This window comes from Hypanus sabinus, chromosome 32 (assembly GCF_030144855.1).
Source record: "Hypanus sabinus isolate sHypSab1 chromosome 32, sHypSab1.hap1, whole genome shotgun sequence".
NCBI lineage: Eukaryota > Metazoa > Chordata > Chondrichthyes > Myliobatiformes > Dasyatidae > Hypanus > Hypanus sabinus.
In genome coordinates this window covers 4,917,566-4,930,351 of record NC_082737.1, presented here as the reverse complement: position 1 = coordinate 4,930,351, position 12,786 = coordinate 4,917,566, and the positions used below count along the sequence as shown (strand labels likewise).

Sequence of the window (12,786 nt, the reverse complement as noted above, 5' to 3'; positions counted from 1 at the left end):
AAAAAGGCAGGCGTAACTGGGACCCATGTCGGTGCCCATGGCTACGCCTTTGGTTTGGAGGAAGTGGGAGAAGCCAAAGGAGAAATTATTGAGAGTAAGAACTAGTTCCTGTTGTGTTTGTCATTCCCAATCACAAATCCTTTGATTTTTCTACACTGTTAAAAGTTTAAAAAAGCACGTCAGTGGGTGAAGAACAACATTTCAACTCAGATAGTTTTAGTCCCCATGGTGCCTTCCGATAAAAACACTAAAAGTTCAAAACAATTTGGAGGAACAAAACTTCATCTTCCAACTGTCACAGTTCCGGCATCAGGCACAATATCAAACTCTCTGCTTCCCTCTCTGCATTAAAATAGATCATTGCTCCCCTTCATCAGTCTGTGACCTGGCTCAGTTTGTCTGTCTCCTTCGCATTCTGAGCAAGCGCCACACACCTACTGAGCCCTCTACACATTTTATTTACACGGCTGCGACTAGAGACTTTCTGATTATTATGTCCCTCCTGGCATCTGACGGTGGTAAACTCAGAGTCAGCAATGGTATTGACTCTGAGTAGGTTATTAGTCTTTTTCGTTAGAGATCGATAAACTATCGGTACTGTGTAGCTGGATGAGTGGGTCGTTTTCAGACTGAATGGAGGCAGCGTTTGGAGTGCCCCAGAGATCAGGCCCTGACCACAGTTGTTCACAGTTTAATGTCCTGGCGGAAGCAGCGAGATATGAGATGTCCCAGTCTGCTGGTGACGCAGAAAGAGTGGAGTTGGGGAAGGGGAGGCTATTCAGATGAAATTTCGTCGCTTTGCAATCAGTACATAGTGCACTGTGGGGCTGCAGTGGCGGGTTCCATTGCTGGGATCAGTGCGCAGTCATTGTGGGCTATGAGGATTTTGTGAATAAAGCACCATTCTCCAATTTAGAATCTCCAGCCGCGGAGCAAACCTATCATTTGTATATTTAAGTTGTATTTATATCATTGTGATAACCGGGTGCTATAGCCCTCCACGACCTCACTATCCAGGACTTTCAATTTTCGACTTCATTCGTAAATTTGGTCATAGGGCCACCAATACTGTCATCCGATGCATTGACATAGAACCTAAACAGAAACGTTGCCAACTCAGACCCCTGTGGACCTCTGGGGTAGTAATCTCAGGATTGCTGCCTGCGCCACGTGCTAGCGCTGAAAGAATAGCATGATCAAGCGTATTAATTTGTGGCTGAGAGACTTGTGCAGGGGGCAGGGCTTCAGATTCCTGGATCACTGGGGCCTCTTCCGGGGGAGGTACGACCAGTACAAAAAGGACGGTTTACACCTGAATACAAAGAGGTGCAAATTCCTAGCAGCCATATTGAATAAAGCTGTTAGTGAGGATTCAAACGAATTTGGCCAAGAGATGTGAACCGGAGTGATTGGGCTGAGGAAGGGGAAAACAAATAAATCAAAGATGGCGTGCAACGGAGATTATAGAGAGAACAGACAGGAGATGAAGCTTAATCAAAACCAGTGGGATGTGTTACAAGTTAATAGCGTCATTGTGCAATTAAAACAGAAAGCAGCACATACTGGACTGAGAGTGTTGTATTTGAATGCATGCAGCATAAGGAATGAAATGGACAATCTTGAAATCCAGCTACAGATTGGCAAACATGACGCTGTGGCTATCTGTGAAACTTGGCTAAAGAGTGGCTGCCATTGGGAGCTGAAAGTCCAACGATGTACGGTGTATCTGAAAGAGAGGTGAGTAGGCACAGGAAGTGGTGTGGCCCTGTGTACAATATTAAATCATTAGAAGGAGATGACATATGATTGGAAGGTGCAGAGTCTCAATGGGTTGAATCAAGAGCAGGGATGCGATGGTGCGACTCTGTAAGGCACTCGTGAGATCACACAGCCCATTGTGTGCAGTTTTGCGATCGTTATTTTAGAAATGATACACTGGCATTGTAGAGGGTTCAGAGAAGATTCGCTAGAATTATTCCAGCAATGAAAAGTTTACCATATGAGGAAGGTCTGACAGCTCATGGGCTGTGTCCCCTGGAGTTCAGGAGAATAATGGGGATCTCATAGAAACATTCTGAATGTTAAAAGCCCTTTACAGATGAGATATGGCAAAGTAAATTTGAAATGGTAGGGGATACTAGGACAAGAGGGTATGTCTTCAGAATTGAAGGACGTCCATTTAGAATAGAGATGCGGATAAATTACTTAAGTCAGTGGGTGGTAAATCTGTGGAATTTGCTGCCATGAGTGGCTGTGGAGCAAACTCATTGGGTGTATTTAAGGCAGAGATAGATATGTTCTTGATTAGCCAGCGCATCAAAGGGTTTGGGGAGAAGTCGGGGGAGTGGAGATGACTGGAAGAATTGGAACAGCCCATTATTGAATGACGGAGCAGACACAGTGGGCCGAATGGCCAACTTCTGCTCCAATATTTTATGGTCTTATTGTCTATTCCACTGTTTCTCCCTGCCAAAGTGCAGCCAATATTTCTGGGTATATGACCCATTCATATGAGAATTTAGCATTTTCTATTTTTCTGAGCTTTTCATCAATGTGTACAGAGCAGTTAAGCTGTGCTCCAGAATTTCCACACTATTAAAAGAGTTTAGTATAGTTTTAATTTTTATGTTGCACTACTTATATAAGTTAACTATTTAATCTGTATATTATTGGAATTCATAGTTGTTAAAATCTATTGTTTTATGAATGTCTCTGTCGCAGAGACAACAGATTTCATGACATATGCCGGTGGTATTAAACCTGATTCTGATATTGATATGGGAGACCCACCACCGGTCATCTGATCCCAGTTACTGCAGATCGTAATGCGCGATTGAAGCCTTTTACATTTATTTGCATTCCTCAGAAATGACAACATTTCAGTTAAGTTTCCTTCTGAGGTTCCAGAGGTTCTAATGTTTCCAAACAATTAAAATGGGGAATTTGTTTATTCTTATCACGTACTGAGCTACAGTGAATAGCTTCCGTGACGTACCAGCCACACAGATCGATACATTACGACAGCACATTGAGCTGATATACGACAAAACAATAACTGTAACAAAGCATTATGGCTGCAGAGCAAGTGCAGTACAGATTGACGTATGGTGCAGGGTCATATATAGTTACATTGTGAGGTCGAGTTCATTTTATCATTCATTTGCCTTATAACGACAGACTGAAAATCGTCCTTGAACCTGGTGGTTACGCGCTTTAAGGCTTTTGTATCTCTTCCCCGATGTGGGAGTTGGTTTGCAGCAAGAATGTCCAAGTTGTAAGGATCTTTGAGTTCATATCCTGCTTTTCCGAGGCAGGGGAAGTATAGGAAGAGTCCATGGAGGGGAGGCTTGTTTCTCTGATGTTCTCTGCTCTCCAAAGTTCACTGCAGTTCCTTGCAGTCATGGGCAGAGCAGTAGCCATACGCAGGCGTGAAGTATCGACAAGAAGCTCAAGGACCTTGGCTTTCACCTTGTCTTGTGGATCCTAGAGTTCCTGTCAGATCGCCAGCAGGTGGTAAGAGTGGGCTCCTTCACCTCTGTCTCTCTGACCCTCAGCGCACATACCCCATAGGGTTGTCTGCTTAGCCCCTTCCTTTACTCTCTGTGCACCCATGACTTATGTCGCCACCCACAGATCCAATCTGCCAATTAAATTTGCTGACGACACTACACTGACTGGCCTAATCTCAAATAATAACGAGACAGCCTACAGAGGAGTCATCACCCCGACACAGTGGTGTCAAGAAAACAACCTCTCCCTCATTGTGACAAAAACAAAGGAGCTGGTTGTGGATTACAGGGGGAATGGAGACAGGAACCAAATTCAACATTTTCAGGTCTATTATTGCGCATTTTAATATTGATCATGACAGAATGTACTGTATTTTATATACCGTTGATGACATATTTATGGATTCTAGATTGTTACTGACAGAGAAACGTATAATTTGTGTTCCTTGCGTTATCTGAATGTACTTGTCTGCGATGCTGCCACAAGTCAGTGTTTCTCTATACCTGTACCTTCCCGTACTTGTGCACTTGGCAACAAATTCAACAGGACCTGAGAAATTTCAGTGAGATTTGATTAGTGCTGATCATCTTGGCAGCTCGGTAGGTCGAATGTATGAGACAGTACACTGTTAAGTGCAAAACACTGACTCCATCGCTCCCTGAAAGAGACAGCACAGATTGATCGGGTGGTTAAGAAGTCAAATTGAATGGTTGTCTTTATTAGTTGAAGCATTGAGTTCAAAAGTCGGGAGGGTGTGTTGCAGCTGTTACGAGCCTGCGGTTGTATTGTGACTGTTTCTTTAAGAGCGCCGGCGTCAGGAGGCGGGACTATGACGTCAGTCACAGGCTGACAGCGCGAACTGTGGACTAACCATGAGAGGGAGAGAGAGATCTGCAGACAGGCAGTCAGTCAGTCTAAAGAGAGAGAGAGAAAGACCGGAAAAGCTGATAGCTTCAGTTTGTCGCAGCTGAGGCTTGGAACTCTCCGATGCCCTCAAGTGTGGGGTGATCATCGGTACACGAAAACACAACGAATGCGTGTGGCTATCACTTCGTATAATCCATAGGAATGGATTGTGGAATATCTTTGTGTTAACCCTTGCCTGGGTATGTTGTACGGTAACCCCTGGAAGACGGTATTCCTGTGACAGGTCACTTTCGCTGATAACTGGTATATGGACGGATTCAACGGATAAGAACTTCGTCGACGGTTATTTTGAAGTAACGGCCTTTTCTCTACGTTTCACCCTGGATTACAAATATCTCTCTCCCATCATTTATTCCGTGGATTACTGAATTTTCCTACTTTACCATCTCAAGACTCTAAGCTTTGTTCCCGCAGGCTCGATAGTTTAGGACTTATAGTTACACATATACACACATAACACTGTTAACTTTCCATTATTTCGTTGTTATTATAAGTAGATCCTAATAAAGAAGTGGTTTTAACATCAAAACCAGACTCCAGTGTGAACTCTATTGCTGCTGGTTCGTTTCTAAAACGTTACAGTTCGTAACACAGCTTTATAAAACCAGTTAGGCCGCATCTGGTGTATTTCATACAGTTCTGGTCGCACCCATTCTCGGAAGGATGTCGGGGCTTTGGAGAGGGCGCAGAAGCGGGTTACCAGGATACTGCCTGGATTAGAGGCATGAGCTATAACGAAAGGTTGGACAAACTTGTGTTGTTAACTCCAGAGCGGCGCAAGCTGGGGTGAGACTGGATGGACGTTTATAAGATTACGAGAGGAATAGATAGAGTGGACAGACGTATATTTTTCCTCGGGGTGAAATGTCTAATACATTTTGGGGTGAGAGGAGATGTGAATGGCATGTTTGCTTCTTTCCACAGAGTAATGGATAGCTGGAGTCACTGCCGGGGGGGCGGGGTGGGTGGGCACGTGATCCCATTTGCCCCTCCCATTTAACTGCAGTTGGGCAGCATCTGTTGGTCGCTTCCGAGGCCCCGCCCTCCGGATGATGCACCAATCACTTTGCGCATGCTCATAGTCTCCAGGCAGGCGGCGTTCTGCGGATTCGGGACCACTGTCAGCGGGCCGAAAATATAACTTTCTCATCGGTGAGTATTGAGACCGATCCCGAGCGGGGAGATCCGATATTGGCCTTGAGCCCCGAAATGAGGGCCGATTACTCATTTAGTACCCAGTTTTCTGGGCTCGTCAGAAATGTGTTGACTTCACTGAATCTGCATTAAGCGATCCAAACCAGGAGCCAAGGCTGTCTATTTCCGCAGAACTGAAAGGGGAGTCCCGCCAACAGGTCACGTGAGGCTGTGTGCCGCAGATCTGCCCCGCCCCCCGCTTTGTGTCGCAAGATCACGTGGTGTGTTGCGAACAAGGTTTACAAGAATAATCTCAGGAATGATCGGCTTTCTGCATGAGGAGCATTTGATGGTTCTGGACCTGTGCTCAATAGAGTTCAGAGGGACGGTGAGTCTGTGATCTGACAGCAGAGTCTTAGAATAAAGATGCTTCCCTATAAAACTGAGATGGGAAAAACTTTTTGGCCAAAAGCTGTCTGATCTATGGAATTTGTTGTCACGGAGGCAGGTTGAGGCTGCAATTCGGGTATATTAATGACAGATTAATAAATTCATGATTGTTAAGTAGTTTCGGGATTACAGGAGAAAGGCAGGAATATGATGTTGGAATAAAAATCAGCCATGGTTGAGTGGTGGAGCAGACCAGATGGATCGAATCACCTAATTCTGTTCCTGTGTCTTATGTCTTACCATGACTGAATGATGGCTCCTTCTTATCCCATATCGTTTTGTGACGTGTGAGGGATAATAAAAGATTGTTCACAGAGATCATTATATCTGCCTTCAACGTTTAAATTTCAGTGAGTTTGGTTTTGTTCTTAGTAACATTAAGCAGATATGTTTGTTTCTCCTTTCTATTGTTAATGTGCTTCATTATCTTTCATGTTAAAGTAGACCTGAGGTGAGAGATTTATTGGAAGAAAAAAACCCAACTGGAAGCAAACTACAACTGAAGACAGGGGAACATCAACAAGCGAACCAGCCCGAGGATTGTGAGCATCAACTGGGTAGAACTCATCTGACTCAGAGATTCCAGTGATTCAGTCAGGAGAAAGTTTGGTGAGTTTCATTTACTCAAACACTGGTCCTTTAGATATCACATATCTGTACAAAGGTAGGAAATATTTGAAGTGAGACTGAATGTGCCCAGAATAACCAGTTATGTGTCTGTCAGATCCAGTTGCAATCATTCCAGGTATGGTAATTTGCTTCCAGCAGCCCAGTCCTCTCCCATTCTGTGAAAATTGAATCTAGTAAAAGTCACTCACAGACCATATAAATACAAACTCTTTACTCCAAGCACCTGGGGCTTACTCAGTTAGTCGCTCAAACAGGAAGAGTCTATGACTGTTCCTGCCCAATCTACTAACTGACTAACAATTCTCCTTACACCACAGATATATCTGTCCAGATACCCACCACACAAGACAGGCTGGAGCCAAAGTTATTTCCTACATCACAGCCCCTAAAGACAAATTACAGAATAGTCATAATGGCTTACACACACAGAACAGTCTGAAGGTGTCCTATCTCTCCGCATGAGTGTACAAGGAAATGAGGATCCTGAAACCCTAGCTGGCTTCCCTCAAGAAGAAATATGCATCAGCATGGCTTAGCACATCTGTTCATCATCAGCAGTTTCTTTCAGAAAAACAGGCTGCTATTGTTTAACAGTGTTAATCCTTTTACATACTTTATCATTCCCTCCTTTTGACCACTGCAACAAAGCCATAATTTTTTTATAGAGAAAGCAACCCAGTACAGCATTGACTTATCAGTAGGAAGAAACAGTGTATAACAGTTATTATTACAATGACATGTACAATTATTAGACCATAATGCAATATCATGCCTCACAAACAGGACTTCAAATCCCACCATTTCGACCCTTCAGTGAACCTCTGTACATCCTGCCCTACTTTCTTGATGCTGTCAATCTCCTTGGCAGTGTGCTCAGAGAGGGATGTAATGTTGGTAGACTCATCGGGGATATAGGTGCAGCATTCTGTGTCACTAATAGCACAGGTTCCCCCTTTCTCAGTGAGGATAAAATCTAAAGCCATAGAATTCTGTACAACTGTTTGCCGGATTGCAATCATTTCAGTGGATATTTCTGTTACTTGGACCTATGTTTCTGTCAGTGCCCCTGCAGTATTAAGGCCAGCTCCTCAAATGCTGTAGCCAAATTGATTATCTCTTGTGAATTCCTGGAAACTCCATAGGAGAGAAAAGTGATCATCCAAAATCACTCAGTCTCAGTTATTCCTCTCCACTGCTGGGCACCTGCAACTATGGCTATGATTCATGTTTCCCAGCATACTCTGACTGAACCACAGTTCCTTATCTCTCTTCCCTGGGTGTTATTTGAGAAAGCCCAGGCTGAGAGTTCCCCACTCTGGTTGAGCGGGGTGACTGACATTGGAATCATAGTTTTACCATGCTGCAGAATTTTGACACAAACCCAGCAGGCCCCTAGTTCTACCTGCTTGGCATCAGTGAGTCAGAGAGACAGAAAGGTGTTAACATGGGGGCCCCCGGATTCTGGTGTGAGCCCTTTCAAAGACATAAACACGAACACCACTATCAACCAAAACATTTTCCTTCAGTCAGAGAGAGTCCTTCTACTCAGTTAACTTCAGTAACACTTCTTCAGTCTGTTCAATGTATCCAAAGAAATTGCCCCTTCAGTTTCATAGCCATAAGAGTGGTCAGTAACACCTGATATGGTCCTCTCCACTGGGGCCTGAGTTTCCCTCAATCCCAGTTTTTGGTCAGGACAAAATTCCCAGGTTCTTTGAGGGGATAGTCACTCCACTCTGCAGGGTTGTTCTTTTCCTTGTACGCCTGTCATACCTGTAAATGTAATGCTTCAAAAATCTTGGTTAGTTGGCATATATGTTTCCCCATCTCTTCCCCTAGGGTATGCATATCTGATTTTGCCGGTAGACTTTCTGGGAGCAATGGTGCACAAGTTTTAGGTCCCCAGGGTGTCCTCATGGGCTGTCCATAAATGATTTCAGCTGGTGACAACCCTGTTTTCCCCTGTGGGGTAATCCTCATGTGGAATTGTGCTTGCCAGGTGAATCCTGTCTCCGCTGTTCATTTGGCCAATTTAATCTTCAGAGTGCCATTGGCTGTTTCCACTATGGCAGCCCGCGGGTGGTGTACACAGTAGAATTATTGCCTGATAGCTAGTTTGTTACATACCTCTTTGTTCACTTTCACCAGCAGTGTGGGCCATTGTCAGAGCTCAGCATCTCTGGCAGGCTGTACCTGGGAATTATTTCCCATAATAATACCTTCACAACAGTCATAGCCGTATTAGTGGTCATTGGAATAGCTTCAAATCATCTACTAAACACGTCTAAAATAACTAAGCTGTATCTATAGCAATGTACTCCAGGCAATTCAATAAAATAAACTTGTAGACAGGATAAAGGTCCACCTGTCAAGGGAGTCATACCTGGTGTGCAAGGTACAGGTTACCACCCATTCCCTCCTTTCCCAGTTGTGTACAATTATGTATATAATTGGCCAATTTTGGTAAAAACTTTGTAGGAACACAAACCTGTCCCGCTGGGGTGATCCAAAGACCTAGATTGGGGTCTTTCTGGCACCCCATCTGGGACCACAATTTGCACTCCTCCTCAGAAGCGTCCCCCTGACGTACGTACCTCCCACATGTCTGGCAAATCTGTTCTGCTTAAATCACAGAAGGTTGCTTGACAGGAGCCTGAGGGGACTAAAACTACCGGGATTGTGCCTCACTTCTCGCTGTCTTATCTGCTAAAGCATTGCCTTTAGTGACCCAGTCGGTCATGTGGGTGTGGGCCACACATTTAATAATAGCCAAAACTTGAGGTTGCTGTAGAGCAGTGAGTAAGTTGTTTACAAACGTGACATTACTAATAGGTTGGCCAGAGGAATTCAGAAATCCCCATGTTCCCAAAGAACCCCGTAGTCATTTACAATTCCAAAAGCATAACGGGAGCCTGTGTAAACGTTCGCACTTTAGTCTGTTGCTAGGATACAGGCACAAGTCAGAGCCTTCTGGGCGGAGACACCTGCTTCAAAAGAGACCTGCTTACTTCATTGAGTCCCAAAAGGGACTTACTTGATTGTCCATCACTATCGCATAGCCAGAATATAATTTCCCTGCTGGATCCACAAAGGAACTTCCATCCTCATAAAACGTTGCCTTGGGCTTGAGGGGATATTACAGAATGGATGGGAGAGTCTGTCCTTCTTTCACAGTGATCCGGACAGGGGGGCAGTTGGTGCAGCCGACTTCATGGCCTGAAATTGCACAGAGCTGGGGTACAACGCCATGGTCAATATCAAAAGAATGTCTTTCCAGATGTCCTGCCTTCACTTCAGACTCCTTCCAATATCGGAGTTGGCCTGCGGCCAAGTCTTGCCAGTCTCCCTTGGTGCTGGAGGCTTGTTTCATCAAGGTACAAGCAAGGAACCTGAGGCTCTTTGGCTTGAATCCAGGGCAAACCCTAACAGTGGTATGAGGAACCACCAGTCCTGTCTGTCACCAAAGGAAATCCAGAATTTCGGCCAGTAACGCACTGCCCTCTATTCCGTTAACCTCTCCAAACACCGTGACTGGGAACATCTGTCCGTCGAGGAGTACAAAATATTGGCTTTGCTCAGTTCCTCAGTAGGGTCAAAGAACCGTAGAACCATAGAACATTACAGCACAGAATTAGGCCTTTTGGCCATTCTTGGCTGCATCAAGCCATGTGTTAAACATTTGTGTAATACTGCAGACATACTGAGCAAACTGTGCTGGTTTATCTTTTATATCTGCGGTCTGATTCACAATCACTATCAACTCCTGAAGCTTCCAGGTTGCATACACAGGAATCACTGTGGACTGACATTCTTCCTGTTCATGGATTGGGCAGCATTCAGGAGGGCAACTGTCTTTGTGGAGCCATTAACTCTGGGGTTTCATTGGATTCTTCCCACCCTGTCTCGGAATAATCCTCGGTATTCCCTTTCTGGATCTCAGTGTATAGGGACATCCCATTCCCTGCACCACTGTTTCACCCGAGTGGCCACCGTATCAGAGCACTGGGAGGATTGTGGTTCAGGAGCACTGGGTGCACTTGGCTCCTGGTAAAGTGGAGGAAGTACGGTAGGTGCCCACTCCTCATCATTGTCACTGTCCTCAAACAGGGTCGGTATGCCAAACATGGGTTTGGGATCCCTTGTTTCCCTATCAGTTTGAACTTCAGACTGATGTTCCTGCCATTCTCTCCTATCTAGGCCGGCCTTCGTTTGCTTACATTGTTTTTCCTGCTCTCATTTTCGGCACCCATCCACTCATTCATGCTCTCATGCTTTCATGCTTTTAGTGTCTCCCAATCTTTGGCATTCCTTCTGCAGGACCTACCTCTATCCCTTTGTCACATGCATTATTCCTCCAACTTGCTAATAGCATACTGTTCCACTTTGCATCTGCCTTATCTTTCCAATCCCATTTCAACAATTTCCACTTCTTTCTACGGTTCTTTTTACATATCTAATTTATTGCTTGCTCACATGAGGTAATATCCCAGTTTCCCCCCACACCCCCCAGTGGCCACATTTTGTTCCCCAATTACTTATTCTGTGCAACATTCGCAAATCTTTTTCCTTGTCTGGAAAACTCTCACATATATTGTGTAGGGCTGCTCCTGGCCCACTTGTATCAATTGACTGCAATTGACCCATGTTCTCTATGTAATTTACCCAGCACAAAGCCTCCTGCTCAATTAAAAGTGGAGTGATATTTGTAATTTAATTTCATTTAAAAATCTTTTTTATTAATTATATTGAAGATCAACAAAAAATATATATTAAGGCAATATGTCATTATGTACAATAAAGAATTAAATTAGCAAATAACTGATTAACAAAGCTAAGCAATATATCAATAACAAAAAGCAAAAATAAAATATGAAGAATATTTTTTGAAAGAAAGAAGAAGGGAAGAAAAGGAACCCCTACCAACTAACTAACTGAAAAAACCCCAAAAAAACACAGGAAAAACCCATTGGAAGCGCAACCCCGGAGTTCCATCATACGAGCTTTTATAATAAAACAACAGCAATCCGCCAACTCAAGTCCATTTAAAGAAAAATCAGAAGGAAGCAATATTAATTAACTCAAATCAGATGATAGTAGCAGACGAATGAACCCCAGCTTTGTCAAAATCAAGTTGAAGGATTTGAAGTTTGACTTCTGATTTTCTCCAAACTAAGACATAGCATCACCTGAGAAAACCATTGTATCAAAGTTGGAGCAGGAACATTTTTTCATTTCAACAAAATAGCCCTTCTGGCCAATAATGTAACAAATGCAATTACATATTGGTCTGATGGAGAAATATTGAGGGATTATACCAAATAGAACTGTCAATTTATTAGGTTGTAAATTATTTTTTAAAACTTTAGAAATTGTTGAAACAATAGACTTCCAAAAATGTTTCAGTACAGAACACGACCAAAACATATGTGTCAATGTGGCTGTCTCAGATTTACATTTATCACACTGACTGTCAACATTAGGAAACATTTAAGACAGTCTCTCCTTTGTCAAATAGTAATGATGTGCAATTTTAAACTGAATTAAAGAGTGACTGGCACAAATTGAAGAAGCGTTAACCAACTTCAAAATCTCCAACCAATCTTCTGTTATCAAGGTCATGTTAAGCTCTCTGTCCCAATCTTGCCTAATCTTAACTGAAGGGCAATTGTGCTGTTGTAACAATAAATTAAATATTTTCCCAATAAAACTCTTCACTAAAGGACTCATTTTTAAAATAATATCTAACAGGTCATAATCCTGTATATATGGACAATTACTTAATTATTTTTGTAAGAAGTGTCTGACTTGAAGATATTGCAGGAAGTGTGATTACGAGAGAGAGTATTTAGTTACTAATTTCTCAAAAGACATAAATCAGCCATCTTGGAACAGATCCGTGAAAGAATAAACTCCTTTATTCCCCAAACAAGAAAGGTAGGATCACTTAATGAAGGTTTAAGTAAATAATTTTGATAAATTAAACCAAAAAGTTTAAATTTTTTTGAGATTAAGAAAATTACAAAACTGGAACCAAATTCCTAATGACTGCTTAATCACAGAGTATAAATTTAAAGTAGTAATCTTGGCCAGTTGTGCAGGTAGAAAATCTCGTAATAATGAGGTTAAGAGAAACTG

General features: G+C 43.1%; 1 protein-coding gene across 4 annotated transcripts in view; it reads left to right on the top strand.

The window, feature by feature from the left end:
- Positions 1-5,484: 5,484 nt before the first annotated feature.
- The window catches only part of LOC132384415 (gastrula zinc finger protein XlCGF57.1-like), a 67,999-nt gene continuing 60,697 nt past the window's right edge, over positions 5,485-12,786 (top strand). Inside the window, exons 1-2 of one of the 4 annotated variants that reach the window (XM_059955547.1) lie at positions 5,485-5,589; positions 6,466-6,630. The gene's annotated coding sequence lies outside the window, so the exon portion shown is untranslated. Of the gene's footprint in view, positions 5,590-6,012; positions 6,098-6,128; positions 6,372-6,462; positions 6,631-12,786 lie in introns of those variants that run through there. The other 3 variants (XM_059955545.1, XM_059955550.1, XM_059955546.1) reach the window with 3 other exon arrangements.